Source organism: Mixophyes fleayi, chromosome 5, assembly GCF_038048845.1.
Source record: "Mixophyes fleayi isolate aMixFle1 chromosome 5, aMixFle1.hap1, whole genome shotgun sequence".
NCBI lineage: Eukaryota > Metazoa > Chordata > Amphibia > Anura > Limnodynastidae > Mixophyes > Mixophyes fleayi.
In genome coordinates this window covers 169,672,659-169,692,962 of record NC_134406.1, presented here as the reverse complement: position 1 = coordinate 169,692,962, position 20,304 = coordinate 169,672,659, and positions in this window count along the sequence as shown.

The following is a 20,304-nucleotide window of genomic DNA, read 5'->3' as shown; positions in this document are numbered from 1 at the left end:
ACGATGCCACCTTAAATTCTATTTCCATCAGTGGTAGTAAAGTGGGGAGGCTGCTCCAGAGGTATAGTGGGAAGGGCCAAATGAATAACTGTGGAGGATGATATAATGTTACTCGCTGCTCCCGAGTTCATGAAAGCTGATAGAGTGATAGCTTTGAATCATGTCACATCGCGGTAAGGTGAAGAGGCTGTTCCAGAGGTGTAGTGGGAAGGGCCAAACGAGTAACCATGGAGGATGACATAAAGGCACAAAGTCTAATGGGTCCCCCAGTCGTCACCAAGAACTGCGGCAAGGTGGGGTGGACTTTTTCAGGCAGAAATACCCAGGTTGTGGCCCTCTAATCTGCCACTATGCGTAACACTGTGAAGAAAAAGGGAAATCTGAAAGCAGGTCAGCTAGCCAAGAACTGGTACACTGACAGTACCAGGTACAAAATCAGGATCCAAGAGACAGCGGTCAAAACAAGCAAGGTCTGGTACATGAGGGGTTAACAGGCAGAGAGACAAACCAAGAGAGAAGCACAGGTATGCTCATCTACTGCAGCAAACAGGGAGCCAGACTGACAGGAAAGCCTATTGCTCTGACACTGCTGCAGTGTCAGAGTGAGCTTTCTATAATCAGCAGATTTGAATATGCCACTTCCCACCCACGATCATGTGACCAACCGAACAAAGAAGTGCTGACCTCTACACAGAGACAGAGAAATCAGCAGCACAGGAATGTGGAGCAGGTAAGTTTTGGCAGATATGGGAGCTTTGGTGTGAACCTGGTGCTCTATGTTAGATACATTGATGATTTATTTTTTATTTGGGATGGTGACACTGATTCCTCTACTTCTTTTGTTGAACACTTGAACACTAATATGGTTTAAAGTTCACCAGTGCCTTTAATAGACACAACAGTAACATCCTTTATATTGCCCTATCTGTGGAAAAAGATTGTATAATTGCAAACATTTTCCAAAAATCTTGAAGCTCTGTCAGAAATTGAAAAAATTGATAGAGAAACATTGTTAAGGAAGAGGAAAAAGAATAATAATAGTAATCTTTTAAGAAAAGAAAAACCTGATTGTAAAGAACATGTGATGTTTATCAGTCAATATAATACTTACTCTAAACCAATTAGGGGGATTATTAAAAAGAACTTTGCTATCTGGAAACACGACAAAGTATTAATGACTGCAATTGAAAAAGAACCGAAGGTGATCATTAGGGGAGCTACTACATTAAAGAATAAATTGGTTCCGAGCCATTTTAAAAGGAATAATGAAACTAATTTATAGAAACTGAAAGAAAGGAATTGGCTTTCTTAAAAGCCTAAAGGTTTCCTCAGATGTGGGAGAAAGTCATGTATAACATGTACATTCACAAAGAATAAGAAAACAGGTTTTTGTTCTACATCAACAGGAGAGAACCATGATATTGATACGTTTATAAATTTGAATGTTGAATTAAATATGTTTTAGAGCTAGATTTATACATTTACATTGTAAACTATATAGAGATGGGTAAGGTGATTTATCAACACATTTTTTTATATTCTTTGAAGTATGAAGGTAATGTATTTGATATATCAGGTATTTTTATATTTGGATTTTGGTTGAAACTCCTGTAGACCTAACAAATAAGACAAAAGTATATGTTACGAAAATTTCTTATTCAGTAAGTGAATTAGCCTGTGGCCAAGTGGTTTAGTATTACATTCTTGAGCTTTTCCCATTTCCCCTGTCTTTTTTCCCCTTTTTTGATTTGAAATGACTGTATCATATGAACCAATGTAAAAATGAAAAGATAGAAGATATATTAAATAGTGTTATCGAAAACACCAAGTGTACAATATTCTATGAAAATTTATCATCATTTTAGTGCTATGTATATTAAGAATTCTTCTTATATATAGGTATGAAAATGTTCCATATAGAAACCACCTGGCTAGTGAGATAAAAAAAATGGCTTAATATGGTAAAGGTTGTAAGTTTGAATCCTTTGAAAGAATTTTTTTTAGATGATTTAATTAATATTATATGTTTATTTTAAATATAAATATTGTGTTTGGGGTTAATGTTTTGATTTTGGTTATCTTTTGATATAAAATTGTTTTGCCACTAATACCATCATAAATTTTATCTATGAATGTATTTGTATATTTGAAACGTATACAAAAAGGTTAATTCTTGTTTCTTAATTGGATGCAAATGTGTTTAAAATGAAGTCCGATTGTTGAATAAATTATTTCTGAGGAAACCACATGCTATGGTGGAGAAACTAGTCAGATATTGCTGTAAGCATAGCGTGCACAAATAGCAACACAATCAACTGAGGAAGAGAGGAAAGTACTTTACTGTGGACCCACTACCATTTATTTTCTCTACATTGTGAACAAGTGAGTCACATATGTGTTTTATTGCTACTCTGGAACTATATCCTAACAGGCTGCTAAGAAAACAGAGGCACCTGCAGCTGATAGAGAACTAAGCTGCTGCTGGAGTGTGTCATGTTTATAAACTCACCCCTAGAAATGGATAATCTTGTTTTTCAGTTCCAATGAAACAAAGTTCCTGTGAGCTGGTAGAGTTTAAAGTGGATCCAAGGAGACAATATTGTACAAATCCTTTTCGTGTGTGAGTAACTAAATAATGAAGTTTGAACCTCAATTCAATCATATGGTTCCCTACAAGTGCACTATTTTATCCTGAAACATAATTGGACTGTTTTTTAGTATATAAATTGTTATGGTATATGTTTCTTTATGAAAATAATATATATTTTTAATAAGAAAAAAATCATTTTAAACAAGATTGATTTGTGATGGTATAATTTGCTTGATAAATGAGATATGCGCTTTTTTCTTTTTGCTATCAGCCATCCGCCTAACCTTCTCCATCCTTTTATTCCTAACCTCCTACTCCCCTGCTTACGCTCCTCTTGCGCTTGTTCCCCTCCGCTGACTCTTATTGTCTCTGCTGTTTCCCCTACCTTTAATATGTAAGCTCTTTTGAGCAGGGGCCTCTTTTCTTCTGTCTCAATACCATCTCTTTTTCTCCGTCACTGCATTTGCTATGCTTCGATCTATTAGAGTCTTAGTTTTGTTCTGTACTGTTGTACCCATTTTGGTCTACTGTTTGTTTGGTATTTGTATTTTGTACGGCACTGCAGAAGCTTTGTGGCTCCATATAAATAGAGAATAAAAATAATAATCAAACAGATGCAGAATTTCTTAAGAAAAACAATGGTGTTCTTTGTTTTAACGTAGCTTTATTCATTCTCCAGTTTTAACTGAGTTTTCTATTGCCGGTAGTGAAATTAGTGACAATGGGCCTGATTCATTAAGGATCTTAAATGAAGAGGATCCTTATTTCAGTCTCCTGGACAAAACCATGTTACAATGGAAGGGGTGCAAATGAGTGTTCTGTTTTGCACATAAGTTAAATACTGCCTGTTTTTTCATGTAACACACAAATACTCAATAGCTTATTTGTACACTGAAATTTAAAGTTGATATTTGTGTGTTACACGAAAAAACAGTCAGTATTTAACTTATGTGCAAAACAGAACACTCATTTGCACCCCTTCCATTGTAACATGGTTTTGTCCAGGAGACTAAATAAGGATCCTCTTCATTTAAGATCCTTAATGAATCAGGCCCAATGGCACTAACACAAACAGAACATATTAAGTTTGTCATGAAATCTGGAGATCGAAGCACACGTGATATAGCAAATGATTTCAACCAACGTCACCCAAATAGGCCACCCATTAGTCACAGTGCAGTTGCCAAATGTTTTATAAAATTAATAACTTTTAATACTATAATCATTATTATTATTTTTATTTTTTCATTAAATACATAAATCAGGATATTCTTATTGCATACTGTACATACAATTCATTTATATAGTTTCACTCCTTAGCATACACATGTTCTGTGCTATCTAGTACCATGTATAGTTTTTAATACAAAGACTATGCTGTGACAGTCATCACAAAGTTACTAACTGCACCTAGGTGACAGAATTTGCATAAGAGCAAAAGTTTCCATCAGCTGATGGAAGTAGTTGAGGCTATTGGGCCATTTCCACAGTACAAAAGGACTTTTTCTAACTCTGAGCTAACAGAGATTGGGTCTCATTCTTTACTTTTAATGAAACACATCTCATCCCTTTGGCTTGCACTTCAGCTGGGAATTACAAATGCACTAAAGACTACGAGGATGTGCCCTCCCTCTCATAATTAATTTAAAAATTATATTAGGCTATACTGAAATGTGTGTTTTGACAAAAAGTGAAGAAAATGTATTTTAATGCTCTTCTAATTTGCAAAGACTTCTCCTGAAAGCAGAGAGTTGATATCTGCAGAATAGGTTATCTGGGGGGAAAAAAGTGTTCTGCACATCAAGGGGCTCATTTAGAGGTGGCCGTATATGCAAAATACTCAGAAAGAGAAGTATAAGGCTGGGTACACACTACAGGTTTTTCAGCTAATTAGTAGGCCAAACACCTTGTATCAGGTTGCAAGATTACAATCATGAAATAATAGCACAAAGAAAGAATGATACACTCACAAAGTATGTATAAGAAATAAGATTTAATAATTAATATGACAATTAAAATACTTAGCTTCGATAGGTTGTTAGACACACACGTAATTCCACAGATTTATAGCATGGAGACCCCACATTCAACAAGCAGACTTCAAGTTGAATCATGCATCCTAGAATACTTTGATGGAGGAGATCTGGCATAGACTTCCTGACTCACCAGCGAGGTCTAAAGAAGGTCTGAACTATGCCATCTTATATAATCATTTTCCTTACAGTAAAGTGAATGCTGATGCAATATGGACAGTTGATGACAGTATCATTCTGAGTAAAACAGCTAAGGTTGCAAACTGAGTAATTAAACCCATATATTGCTTAAGAACAAACATTACAACAAATACTTAAGAATACACATATACTCTCTGTCTGTTGTAAAACCAACATTACCTTAAGATGGTCAGAGGTGAGTTGAAGGACATAGTCCACTGTACTAGGTTTAGGAAAAACATGGCCATAAAAGACAAGTAAATAATGTGCTGAAACCTCACAGACTTAGTATCTGTTCATAAAGAGACACATAAAAATCAATGATAGACTCCATCTTGTTTGCTAATAAAAGGAAAATACCATACTGCTACACACCTGAAAACCAATGGATCAGTCAGATATCTATTGCAGTAGTGTGTACACTTACACGACGACCGATAGTCGCTCCAAAGCACCGATTGTTGGTTCATTTGCTTGGTCGCAAAACTAAAAATCTCATTTCTTCCACCTTTCGATTTTACAGTGTGCATGAAATCATGACCAATTGCTCGACCGACTGTTGATAGTTCCTCAAACAGCGACTCCTTTGTGGCTTGTGTATGTAAATATCTGCTGTCTCTACCTCTCCCACATGGTGCGGTATCAAAACATGAGTTAAATGGGCACAATGTGCTTTTAATAGAGATGCAACAGTTAGCCTGTTGGAAACATTCATATGACATGAATGTGCTTCTGTTGGAAAGTATATACAACATGTATTCTTACCACTTATGAAAATACATATTCTGTAAACCGTATCATGTATTTCCTGACAAAACAGGTGACCTTATATTTGATTTCCTGTTATTATATGTAGTTACTTTTAAAATACAATGACATAATATTCTAAGATTTATGTGTATTCAGGTTACATATTATAGAAAGTAAAACCTGTATTGGTATGGAACTGTGCTAAAGTTATGGCTGTATAAGAAGCCTTTTATATAGATGTGTATTGCATATGTCAATTTGCATAACTATACACCTGTGTCCATCCTGTCTAGAACAAAAGCACAGAGCTATGTATTGTATAGATGTGTATTGCATAGAATCATTTTTCACATGCATACACCATGTTTGTCTTTTAAAGCCTTTATTTAAAGTCTATCTTGCAAGTGCACCAAATAAACCACAAATTGTTGTCAATAGCGTTTATTTTTTAGCAATATCCAGTGAAATGGATGTAGAAAAAATAGGAACAGCAGAACTTCTTAATTTACAGAATTCTTACATATTTAACGTTTAGCATGGCTACTGCATTCTGACATTACTTTCTCATATACTTGAAACAATTCCGGGATTTTTTTCACCAGTTTCTTGAACTTTTTCTTAACATCATTGATGTTAGCCCTTGTTTCTTTAAAATATTCGCTCAACTTTTCCGTATTCTTTTGTCAGATATGATGATGGTATCTATATGAGGAAAGGACAAGTATTTTAATTATGTGTAATGAACAAATGGAACACAAGTCCGTTTCTACTAGAGGGCAAGCTACCATTTGCTCACCTTGAACACTGCTTGAAATCACTTTATGCCGATATCCCTCTTGGGTATGGTCAGGCATAATGCTGGGCTGGTCCATAGCAACTGAAAAATAGGTATCATTTTTCTTATTGTAACGGAACAGGGGACACCGTATGTTGCCATAAAGTTTCACAACGGTTTAATTACCTTCTTTTCCTATCACTTTTTTGCAGCACTCTTCTTCATGCATTTTTCTTTCTGTAAGTAGATATAAAAATGTTATTAATCATACTAATTGTTCTTGTTACTGTTAATTACTATCACTGTTTACTAACTAGTTTTAAACGTTTTTAAAAAAACACTTTTTATGCTCACTTTTCTTATTGTTCTTTCAGATTCTCAAAAGTCTTCTTTGTTCTTCACTTTTTAAGTCTGACCACCGCTTTTGTATTTGGAATTTTGTTCTTTTCTGCACAAGTTTATCCCTTATATGAGTTATGAGTTTCTGCATTATCACTTCTTTCCTGTGATTAACTTTTTGGTATTTTCACTTTTGACAGTCATAGTTGTGCTGGTCAGGAGTACTCAGGCAGAGATCTAGGGCTAGATTTACTAAGCTGCGGGTTTGAAAAAGTGGGGATGTTGCCTATAGCAACCAATCAGATTCTAGCTTTCATTTATTTAGTACTTTCTACAAAATGACAGCTAGAATCTGATTGGTTGCTATAGGCAACATCCCCACTTTTTCAAACCCGCAGCTTAGTAAATCTAGCCCCTAGACTTTTCTTTTAGGGCGGACAGATTAGCAGATCCCCCTCCTCCCTAATTTCTATTGGTGTAAAGATCAAAGAAAGTATGAGAAAGGGAGCTGCCTGTTCACTCTGATTGTGCTTGAGTTTAAATGGCCGCCAGGTGCACTTATGTAGAGTAAACCACAGGCAGCTGGCAGGCCAAAAACAAATTGAACAAACCGCACCCTGGCCCAGCCTGCCACTGCTAGAGATGGATTCAGCCCCGTGAACCAGAGTGGACAGACTCAGTTGTATTTTGGTCAGGTCTTATTATCATAACTCGTGGCATAATGTGTAGTCAGCTAATACCATCATGCATCCAGATTGTGCTCATTAGCTAACTTAAATTTTCTTCATAATTAATAGATAATCAGGACAAGAATTTGATCAGGATTATAGATGCAGTGGGCCCATGTGGAGAATTGTCTTGGCAAAAAACAGATATATTTTCTGAAATAATTATTCTGTGACTTTTTATACATATTTTGTGTCTTGTTTCCTAGTAATGATATAAATTAATACATTAAATGTATTTTGACATTAAAATAACATTTTAAAATGGAACAAACATGTTATTAAATGTTCTGCTGTGGTTTCTAATAATCATAAATTGAGCATATATATATATTTTTTTAAAATAACATTAACACTAGACAAAACACCACTATTTTTATATATTTTATTTATTATTATGGCTTTTTCATGTGTTTTGTGTTTTTTTTTATTTCGTTTTAAATTAAATTATTCTTATTGTAGCTTCACTCTATTTTAGAATGGGGTTACTATATCACACAGGTCCTGACTTTGTGCTTTATTAACTTTACATTTGTTTTTCTTAAAAATGACTTGCATAAGTGTTGTCAAAATGTGTTGATGTTTGGGAATTTAGAAAAAAAACTCATAAAGCGACGAGTAATATAGTGACACTATATATATATGAACAATAATAAATAATCGGGAAAGCAATATTCTCTAATTGTAAAGAGCCGCCGCGGCTTTAGGCACCGCCACAACTCGCCAAGGCAACGGTCGGGACGCTCTCTGGTCACTAGCGCCGCGTCCTGGCATCTAGGGCAGCCGGGCGCGTGCGCAAAGCATTAATTACTGCTAGTTGTTTGTTTCTCTGCCCCCTTGCTCTCAGGGCAATTCCTATTGCTGGTTATAGTTCCTGCTTAGTTGCTGACTTGCTGTCACGGGCACTAGGAGTTCTGCCCAGGATTCACCAGTTGATAATGCTTACCAGAGGGGCGGAGTTTGCACAACGGTCCTCTGGCAGTAGGGTGAATAGTAGGAACATATATAACAGCAGATGGAGAGCGAATGCCGAATGGAATTGATGAGAGTCAGTGACTTGCAGCTATACTGGTAGGAGAGTCAGCGACTTGCAGCTGTACTGGTAGGAGAGTAGAGTGGACGTGAACAGGTGAAGGAAGGTAACGGGAGAGTCAGTGGTCTGCGGATAGCAAGTTGTACCACTGCTGTGAAAGGAAGACTTGTCCAGGTGCAGGTAGGTAGCGGGAGAGTCAGTGGTCTGCGTATAGCAAGTTGTACCACTGCTGTGATGAGAAGACTTGTCCAGGTGCAGGTAGGTAGTGGGAGAGTCAGTGGTCTGCGTATAGCAAGTTGTACCACTGCTGTGAAGGGAAGACTTGTCCAGGTGCAGGTAGGTAGCGGGAGAGTCAGTGGTCTGCGTATAGCAAGTTGTACCACTGCTGTGAAGGGAAGACTTGTCCAGGTGTAGGTAGGTAGCGGGAGAGTCAGTGGTCTGCATATAGCAAGTTGTACCACTGCTGTGATGAGGTGAGGACTTGTCCAGGTGCGGATAAGTGGAGGAGTGATAAGAGTCTATAACTGTATAAATACAATTGGAGAGCAGAGGAGCTAGTCCCAAACAGATATGCAGCATCACAGCTAATAGTCTATAGCGGGTATGTATACCGCTGCTGAGTAGAGAAGCTTGTCCAAAGCGGAAATGCAGCATAACAGCTGATAGTCAATAACAAGTATGCATACCGCTGCTGAGTAGAGAAGCTTGTCCAACGAGGATATGCAGGCACAGCAGGAGAGCTGAGAGACTGTAGCGGGTATGGGAACCGCAGGTGAGCAGAGCAGGTCATCCAGCAGACAGCTGAAGACACGAGCAGGACACAGGAGTCAGTAGCGGGTATGGGAACCGCAGGTGAGTAGAGCAGGTAATCCAGCAGGAAACTGAAGATACGAGCAGGACAAAGGAGACACCTTCAGAGACTCACAGGGAATGAGACTCAAGATCAGGCAACGATACCATGGTCACAGGTGCCTTAAATAGGGAGAGGTGATTGATCCACCAATTAGGTTATAAGCAAGGTCATAAGAGTTCATGGCTGCTGCGCATGCGCAGTCCATCAAGATGGCGGACAGCCGCGGCTCAGGACAGGCGCCGGCAGGAAGGATAGAGAACCACGCACAAGCGCAGAGGCACTCACGGTCCGGTGAGTGACACTTGCCTGCTGTGTTCCTGGTTTCTGTACCTTTGGATAGATTTCTTTTTGCCGACCTTTGCCTGATTCCTGACTTTGTTTGATTGCCTGTGCCCCTAGACCTCTTTGCCCGGACTCCTACGCTGCTGATTTGCCTGTGATCTCTTACCCCGGTTTGTGTACTGGATATTCTGTCTGCTGCCGGCCTTTGCCTGGACCTCACTCTGCTTCTGCTCATATACTCTATCACTGGGTTCTTCCCAGTCCGCGCACAATTCACGACCCTCAGCTGTCTGCGGCCAAGTCTGTCCCCACCACTAGGGGCTCCAGCGAAAACCAGACTTCTGAGTAGACTCCGGGTTTTGTGTTGCTGGCTGTTGGGGTTCCTAACATTATAACCGGCCCAAAAATACTAGAAGTGAGTGAATTGTCTGACCTATGGAACCAAGTCCGGCTCAAGTGTTGGCGGTACAGATACAGACCCTGTCTCAAATGGTCCAGGAGTTGTCCCAGCGACAGGCTGCCCAGGAACAGGCATCCAGAGTCTCACAAGCTGCTCAGCCTTCTGTTGTGAAACACAAGATGCATCTTTCAGACCGATTTGCGGGAGATTGCAAGCACTTCCGTAACTTCCGGGAAAGTTGTAAACTTTACTTTAAATTGAGACCACTGTCGTCTGGGTCTCCACAGCAAAGGGTGGGGATAATCATTTCTCTCCTTCAAGGGGATCCTCAATCTTGGGTGTTTAGCCTGGATCCCAATTGTCCTCAGTTGCAGTCTGTAGACGCCTTTTTTGAAGCGCTTGGTTTGATTTAATGATGATCCGGACCGAGTGGCTTCTGCTGAAGCACAGCTTCGATCATTAACGCAGGGACAACGTTCCGCTGAAGAGTACTGCTCCAACTTCAGGCGGTGGTCCTCAGACTGTGCATGGAATGACCCAGCTCTTCACAGTCAATTCCGCTTGGGTCTTTCTGATCAAATTAAAGACTCCCTAGTCCAGTACCCTACCGCGGAGTCCCTTGAGGAACTCATGAAGTTAGCCATTCGGATTGACAGGAGATATAAAAAAAGGAAAGCTGAGAAGGAAAACTCTTCATCTTATTCTCCTATGCCTCCTCAAGTTGCCCCCATGGATCAGGTTGAACCTATGCAACTGGGAGCATATTGGCTGTCATCTGAGGAACGTACTCCAAGGCGTACCTTGGGTCTCTGCCTATACTGTGGAGAAAAAGGCCATTTGCTTCGTACTTGTCCCATCAGACCGGGAAAAGATCTGGCCAAGTGAACGTGGAGGGAGTACACTTAGGCCTACAAGCCATCTCTCCAACAAATTCTCTACAAATACCTGCCCAACTCACATATGGTGGTCAAGTCGTTTCAGTTCCAGCATTTGTGGACAGTGGAGCTGCTGGGAATTTTTTAGATTTAACCTTTGCTCGTTCCTTGGGGTTCTCAGCTGTTCCCCTAGATTCCATAATTTCTGTGTGCGGATTGGATGGGAATCGTCTCAACCACAGAGAAATTCATCATCGTTCTCCTCCTCTGCAGTTGAAGATTTGCGCTCTTCACTCCGAAATAATCTCCTTGTACTTAATTCATTGCCCTTCAGTGCCTTTGATCTTGGGTCATCCCTGGCTAGCTCTGCATAATCCTCATATTGATTGGATTAGGAGCGAGATAATTCAATGGGGTCCTAAATGCTCTTCTTCCTGCTTGTCCTTGCCAATTAGGATCACCCATACTAGTTCTGAGTTTTTGCCTCCTCCGTACCGTGAGTTCCGGGACATTTTTTCTAGAAAAGAAGCTGACACTCTTCCCCCTCACCGGGAGTACGATTGTGCAATGACATCATCCCGGGTTCTAGATTACTGAAGGGAATACTGTACGCGTTATCTCTTCCAGAAACCCAAGCCATGGAGTCATATGTGGAAGAAAACTTACGAAAAGGTTTCATCAGGCCTTCTAAGTCACCCGCTGGAGCAGGATTCTTCTTTGGGGCCAAAAAGGATGGTGGGTTAAGGCCCTGTATTGATTACAGAGGGTTGAATAACATAACCATCAAAAACACGTATCCTTTGCCACTTATCTCAGTCATCTTTGACCAACTTAAAGGAGCAAAAATTTACTCTAAAATTGATCTGCGTGGAGCTTATAATCTGATATGAATCCGGAGTGGCGACGAATGGAAAACGGCCTTTAATACTCAGACAGGCCATTATGAATACCTCGTAATGCCCTTTGGTCTCAGTAATGCTCCCGCTGTCTTTCAAGATTTGATCAATGATGTCCTTCGTGAGTTCTTGGGCTCCTTTGTAGTGGTCTATTTGGATGAAATATTCATTTTCTCTCGTTCATTAAAACGGCATCGAGTTCATGTTCGGCAAGTTCTAACGAAAACTTCGTCATCATCATCTATATGCCAAATTAGAGAAATGTGAGTTCGAAGTTACTAAAGTCACTTTCCTGGGATATGTGATTTCCCCAGAAGGCTTCGCTATGGATCCAACGAAAGTACAAGCAATCCTAGACTGGGTACAGCCCTCGAATCTCAAAGCCATTCAGAGATTCCTAAGATTTGCAAACTATTATAGGAAATTCATCAGTTCCTTTTCTATTCTCGTTGCTCCCATCACTGCTCTGACTCGCAAGGGTGCTGATCCAAAAATCTGGCCACCTGCCGCAGTGTCTGCTTTTAAAGCTTTGAAACAGGCTTTTGTGTCTGCGCCTGTGTTGAGACATCCTAACCTAGACCTTCCATTTATTGTAGAAATGGATGCCTCAGAGGTAGGAGTAGGGGCCGTGCTGTCACAAAAAGACCCAAAAGATCATCGCCTTCATCCTTGTGCCTTCTTATCTCGAAGGTTCTCCTCCACTGAAGAGCATTATGACGTAGGCAATCGAGAGCTACTGGCCATTAAATGGGTATTGGAAGAGTGGCGCCATTGGCTTGAAGGAGCAAAACATCTCATCACCATTTACACCGACCATAAGAACCTATCTTACGTCCAATCAGCCAAAAGGTTGAACTCCAGACAGGCACGATGGTCCCTCTTCTTCTCCTGGTTCCGTTCTATTATAACTTTCCGGCCTGGCTCGAAGAACCCTAGGGCAGATGCCTTATCCCGTAGTTTCATTTTGTGTCAGACTCCCACCACTGAGTGGTGTCTGATTGTTCCGGCCTAATCGGTATTGATTGCCTTCACTCAGGATTTGAGAAAAATTCTGTTACAAGCCCAATCACAAGCACCTCCTGAAACCCCTACAGACAAACTGTTTGTGCCTATCCACCTCAGGAAAGCAGTTTTATCTGAAGGTCACGACAACCAGTCTTCTGGACATCCTGGAATTGCCAAGACCACTGAAATCATATCCCGGGTTGTATGGTGGCCGTCTATGTCTGCGGATATTAAAGAATACATATTATCTTGTGATCTGTGCTCAAAAAACAAGGTTGCTCGGAGATCACCTACCGGACTATTGTTACCATTGCCTGTTCCAGTCAGACCTTGGACCCACATGGATTTTATTGTCGACTTACCTCCTTCCTCCGGGTGCAACACCATATGGGTTACTGTAGATAGGTTCAGTAAAATGGCCCACTTCATTCCGTTGTGTAAACTGCCTTCAGCACGCAACCTAGCGTCATTATTCATTAAACACGTATTCCGAATCCATGGCCTCCCTGAAAATATAGTATCGGATCGAGGCTCTCAGTTCATTGCAGCCTTCTGGAGGTCATTTTGCTCTCTGCTGGGTATTAATCTTAGTCTGTCCTCTGCCTACCATCCGCAGTCTAACGGACAGACTTAGAGGGTGAACCAATCTCTAGAGCAATACCTGCGATTTTATATTTCTAAAAGCCACGACAACTGGGTGGACCTTCTTCCATGGGCTGAATTCGCCTACAACAACGCATGCCATTCGTCATCCCAACATTCTCCATTCTACTGCAACTTCGGGTATCACCCCAGAGCCAACTCATTGTCTTTCCTGCCTACTGATAAATCTTTGAAACCTAGGTCTACGGCCACCCGGCTTAGAAGAATTTGGAAGATGGTACATCAATCCTTACTCCGAGCCTCTTTTAAGTCCAAAGTTTTTGCCGATCTGCACCGTTCTGCCTGTTCCTTTAAGGTTGGAGACTTTGTTTGGTTGTCAACCCGGACCATCAAACTCCGCCAACCATGCAAAAAGTTATTGGTCCTTTTCCCATCCTGAAACAAATTAACCCAGTGTCTTTCAAACTCAAACTTCCGGAATCATTAAAGGTACCCAACACGTTCCACTGCTCCTTGCTGAAACCCGTTCGTTCCTCCAAGAAGTTCAGACATCAACGACCTTCTAAACCTCAGCCTCTATCCATCGATGGACAGCAAGAATTTGAAGACGAGAAAATTTTGGATTCAAAAAAGGTCCAAGGACAAACTCATTTTCTTGTTCATTGGAAGGGGTATACGTCACTTCCGCTTTGTCCCGGCCATTGCCAAGGCAACGGTCGGGACGCTCTCTGGTCACTAGCACCGCATCTCGGCATCTAGGGCAGCCGGGCGCGTGCGCAAAGCAGTAATTACTGGTAGTTGTTTGTTTCTCTGCCCCCTTGCTCTCAGGGCAATTCCTATTGGGCTGCATGAGTATTTAAGGCAGGTAGGGGCAAGCCCTCCCTGCCGGTTATAGTTCCTGCTTAGTTGCTGACTTGCCTGCTGTGCTCCTGGTTTCTGTACCTTTGGATAGATTTCTTGTTGCCGACCTTTGCCTGATATCTGACTTTGTTTGATTGCTTGTGCCCCTAGACTTCTTTGCCTGGACTCCTACGCTGCTGATTTGCCTGTGAACTCTGACCCCGGTTTGTGTACTGGATATTCTGTCTGCTGCCGTCCTCGACCTTTGCCTGGACCTCACTCTGCTTCTGCTCATATACTCTATCGCTGGGTTCTCCCCAGTCCGCGCACAATTCACGACCCTCAGCTGTCTGCGGCCAAGTCTGTCCCCACCACTAGGGGCTCCAGCGAAAACCAGACTTCTGAGTAAGACTCCGGGTTTTGTGTTGCTGGCTGTTGGGGTTCCTAACACTAATACATGGAGATCAGGATAAACTATTGAATGTGGGCACAAACCTAATTAGCATATTGGTGACGTGGTCTTTGGCAATTACCAGAGTATGAGCATGTCACAAAAGAACACAGGAATGGCTGGTCTTGTCGCTTAGAGAGGCACTCCTTTATTATAATATCTATTTATTGCACTTGTGTAGATTTGCTTTTTGGTCCTCTTTTCCAGTTGTGTTAGCTAATCTTCCAATTTTATTGTGCCATCTCTTCTGCCTTATATTTATATACATTATGTGATGGTAGCAGTGGCATGTCAGAGAGATCCACTGTACTCTATCTAATCTCTCTCTAGTAACAGGGCCTGGCTGGAGTTCATTCTCCTCATTGCGGCCTGCAGGAAGATGCTTGTTGGCAAATGTAAATTGCTTTGCGCCACTTCCGCTTCTTAGAATAGGAACCTATTTGTCTAAACAGTATGTTATGTGAAAACTAAAGATTCCAACCTCTCCTCTGCCATACACACCTATATATTGTTCAGCCTTGGCCATACCATTTGTATGTACACCTCATGGAAGAGTTGGATACATATGCATTAGTTGCATGTTAATACTCAATGTAGAAGTCGCATTACCCTAATTGTCCACAGCTGAAAAATTTAATGAAAACATGTTTCAATTATGTATTACCATACACTATATATATATATATATATATATATATATATATATATATACCAAATCCATTGTTTATCCCTTATTAAACTTAAATGGAAGTTGTCTTTTATGCAGTAGTCCAAATGGAAAAGTCAATAAAGTATTGTGAAAAGATGACACTAATCAATTTAATTGATTTAACATAGCCACAATGCTAATCAATGAAGTACTATTGGCTGGAGGATCAATCCACAAACAGGCAATCACCAATATTATGTATATTTGCAACAGACCTCCAGCACCCGCAAGAAATACACCTCCTGACAGTCATATCTGTATTTGTGTCCACATCTAATTGAGTCAAAATTACTTAAACACACCCATACTGTACTTGACCATAGCTTGCCTGCCCCTTCCTTTTCTCACAAAGCCTCTCCAAGCATAAGGAGTAGTGAGTCGAAGATACACAAAAACTTGATACGGAGGTATGTGTCCACTTCTTGCTCATGCACAGTATGAAAATATGTATCTTATGCAAGAAAATCCCCCAGACATACTATACGTCCAACCCGTCATCAGTCATACGCACACTTTTCACTTCGCTATTATTAGCATTAATTTCTATGTTGCCATCAGCTTTCCTGAGCATTAATGCTTTGGATGATATTATGGAATTATATCGGAGTGCTTAACTAGCACATAGTAAACTATGCTGCCGAAAGCTTTGAAAGCCTAGTTGAAGTACATGTTTTTGAATTCACTTTTAAGCAACACTTGTGTCCAGTGCCTTACGGAGTGAAGAAACAGTATTATATTTTGCATCTTTCATATGAATGCTTACAAAGCAACATTGCAATTGGCACTTTGAAATGAGAGACTTGACTAAACATGAACATAATTGAAAGTATGTTAGTAATTCATTTTCTAGACTGTTCTCTCAATTTTGCCTTAACTGATACAAATTACAAACATTGTAACACATCACTCTAAAAAGTAATTTATTGGTATCTTTGCTAACTTAGATAGGAACAATTTGGCATGATATGATTTAAAGGATTTTCTTTAAACATGCATGATTTCATTAATTTGATGGCTATCTGCCACATCATATTTATTACTTGTTAAGCTTCTTTATAATTCATTGATTCAAAATACCCTTTAATGGCTAAAGGAATGCAATTAAAATACACAGTGCTCTATTCTTTTCTAAACAAAACTAAATTGTTCAACTCAACATACCGGTATTTTTAACATCTACCTTAACCCTCCTTTGTCAATATGTTTGAATTGCTTGAAAATTTAGGCTCATGGCCCACATATTTGGAGACACAGTAACACCCACATCAGCAGCTCAACTATCATTACTTTGAGATTGGTAATTAGGGATTATGTTTACATGCTGGATCCCCTTTAAAAGAAAAGTCCTCTTTTGTGTTGTTTTTGGTTATATACAATGTGCAAAATAGACTCAAAGAGGCTTATGTAGAATTGGACATGTGTCTGTTTTTTTTTTTGCATAGGACTCAAGTTTCATACTCCATATGTACCAAAACTGTGTACACATACATCTATATGTAGATTTTGCTGTATCTTACACTTATGGCTCTTTACACTCGGAGAGGTAGAAGGAGGAGGATAGGCAAGCATTAGCCAAGTACCTCTACTGCTTGTTACTTAGCGAACATGAAGCATTCATTGCTCATAAGACTGGGAGTATGGCACTTGGTTGAGACATCATAGCCAAGTACTACACTCCCAGACCATCACAGCCAAGGAAGAGCAGCAGCAAGTGGCTTCACATGTAAGAAGCTGGAGCTCCATGTGTGGGTGCCATGGGGGCATTAAAAACACTGGATACTTGACATTAAGTCACTTATTCAGTGGATTAGGAACCCCTTAATCTTTGGCACTCTAGGCAACCACCTAGGTTCACCTAAAGGTAGTCCATACCCTGTGTAGCCTGACTTGCCCACTTAAAAAAATGGCACTGGTCTGGTCTTACCCTTGTAGTGGCTGCCAAGTAACGTTGCTTGAATGTTATTTTTTTTTCATGACAGTCTCCTACAATGCATTTATCTATTGTTCTTTTAGCATACATTTAGCAACAAACAGTTAAAAATGACATTATCTCTGTAGTGAGGATTACTGTTTGTAAGTGAGTTGCAGAGAAACAAGTTTCATATAATTTGTTTTGTTAAAAGCACTAACAGTAGGGGGACGTGGCCTGGTGGAGCATGGAGTAGGCTGTGTGCATCGGAGCTCCCCAGGCTAAATATCCGGAGCAGATATCCTGGTGTGGTAAAAAGGCACTAAACTTACCTGGTTCTGTGGCGGAACTTCTTCTGTTTCCTCTGCTCCAAGTTTGGGCTGTGTCGGCGGGTCGCGGAGGCTGTGGTTGGTGCTGGTTTCCAGAGCTGTGCTGGAGCAGAGTTCATGCGGTGAAGGAGGAGGGGGCTCTCTATCTCTGGTGGTGCCTGGGTCTTCTGGTCTGCGCTGATCGGGTGTCTATTTGGCCGGTAAGGAGGCTGCTCGAGGGTGAAGAGAAGGTGGCTGACTGCTACTGCTGGAGTGTGGTGTTCATGCCGGGGAGTGAGACGCGGCGCCATCTTGGACATAACGGTCGGTGAAATAAAGACTGACATACAGTCTCGCAGCACTGGAGGGGCAGCTGACATAATATTAATCCCTATCTGCAGCAGTAAGAACCCTGTTTCTGGAGCAGTAAGGGGAATATACTCTGTGCTGCTCTTGTGGCTGCCTGGAGGCCTTTTCTCCCTGTCATTTCTCTGTGCGTGGAAAATACTCTGTGCTGCTGTTATTGTTGCCTGGAGGCCCTTTCTCCTTGTCATCTCTCTGAGTGTGTACTTTGGCTGGAATGTGTGCAGTAATTGGTCCTTCACTGGTCAAATTCTGGTTATAATACCAGCTGCTGCTGGACGCTCTGCTGTGGCCCCCTTTTATATCTAAAGCTACATATATAACATCTAGGGGTGCACCCGTCAGCACCTGTGAATAGAAAGGGCCAGTATGGGTAAACATTCTGCAAACACCACTGCCGGGGGCAGATTGGAGAAGTATGCTCGTTCTAATCCTGCCGCAGCCTCGGGAGGAGCTCCTGCTTCTGAACTGCAGGTACCTCAGTCTTCCAAAGATACGGATTCACCTGTGGGATCTACTCTTCAGGAGGTCCTGAAAGCTATCGCTGCTTCTGAAAAGAAGGTAATGGATAAAATTGGAGAGATGCAGGTTGACCTATCGTTGATGCGGCAGGATTTTCAGAAGATTCGTGAGCGTGTGTCAGAGACAGAGGCCCGCATCTCCATACTAGAGGATACTACAGTTCCTTTACCACAGAAAGTTGCTGATTTGAAAGCTCAGATGGTGTCGGTTAAACAAAAAATGTCAGACATGGAGGGCCGCCTCAGACGCAGCAATGTTCTTCTGGTGGGTCTCCCTGAAAAGGCAGAGGGTGATAGTCCGCAGACATTCTTGGAGAATTGGATGATCCAGACATTCGGCAGAGAGGAGTTCATGGCCCAGTTTGCGGTGGAGAGGGCGCATCGGATTCCGACTCAGAGGCCGCCTCCTGGTGCGCAGCCATGCACATTTATTGCTAAAGTGCTACACTATAAAGATCGGGATACTATTCTGCACCTGGCTCGGACCAATGGCCCCTTAATGTATCAAAACCAAAGAGTGGCTGTATTTCTTGACTTCTCGTGGATGTACAAAAGAGCAGAGCTCAGTTTATACAGGTGAAGCGTCATCTTCGTGAGATGCAATTGCCGTATGCTATGCTTTTCCCGGCCAAGTTGCGTATGGTTGCAGATGGAACTACCCTGTTCTTTGGATCGCCGTCGGAGGCGTCTCACTGGTTGGATAGGAGAGCTCCTAGAGGTCCTCGTCCGGATTGAAGATGCTTCTGTTGACGTATTAACCTCCTGGACTGAAATGAGGCTATTAAAAATTGTATGCCTCTGACAGTTATAATGTTTGAGAGATAAGCTCCGTAGATGTATATCACTTTGATTTATGTTTATACATACTGAAATGCTTTGATTAATATAGAAATTACTGAATGTTTACGAAGGTGTCAATTATAAGGTGATATTTCTGGAAAAAATTTTTGGATCTTATATTTGGTGCTAGTGGATCAGGTGGATGTGGGGTACTAGAGGAGTAGTAGGGTAAAGTTATTGGCTGGGGGGCTTCCCTTGCTTAAAGGGTCGCAATCTCCCTCTCCTTTTTTCAGTGTATACTGGTGTTTCCATAAATACGTGAAGATAGCTGTGTGCGTTGTTTGAGGAGGTGCGGGATAGGGGTAATGGGATCCAGGTATTTCTAAGTTGGGGGTGGATGTAAGGGGAGGGGGGTTGTTTGGATAGGGTAGGGAGGGGTAGGTTTGTTAGAGTTCAATGCAGTGTCAAGTGTGATATTTTTTCTCTATGCAAATACTTTCAGATGTTGAGATTGACTATTTTGGTATATACTAATGTGGTTCACTGGTGGCTGGGTGTCTGCCTGGGCTAGAGGGGGTTGATTTATATGGGGAAATGTCTCATGTGTATTCCCTGGTGTTATGGCGACTGGGAAGATGAATAGGGGCTCTATTAAAATCCTGACTTGGAATGTTCGTGGCCTAAATGATAAAATTAAACGGTCTTTGGTCATATCCCAATTAAAAAAGTATGAGGCGGATGTTATATGTCTAACTGAAACTCATCTAGTGGGAGGTAAATTGCTGGCCCTTAAGAAACCGTGGGTTGGATGGTCATATCATGCTACTTACATGGGTCATTCTAGAGGGGTATCTCTCCTTATATGTAAAAAAGTACATTTTATTTTGGAAATGGTGGAATTGGACCCATTTGGTAGATATGTTTTTGTAAGGGGTATTTTTGATTCTAAACGTATAAACGTACTGTCAGTTTATGTCCCGCCCCCTTATAGTGGTGAAGTTTTTTAAAAAATGCAGTGACTTTATCTCTCTTTCTCCTGACACTCCTGTGATTTGCTGTGGGAATTTCAATAATGTGTTGGATC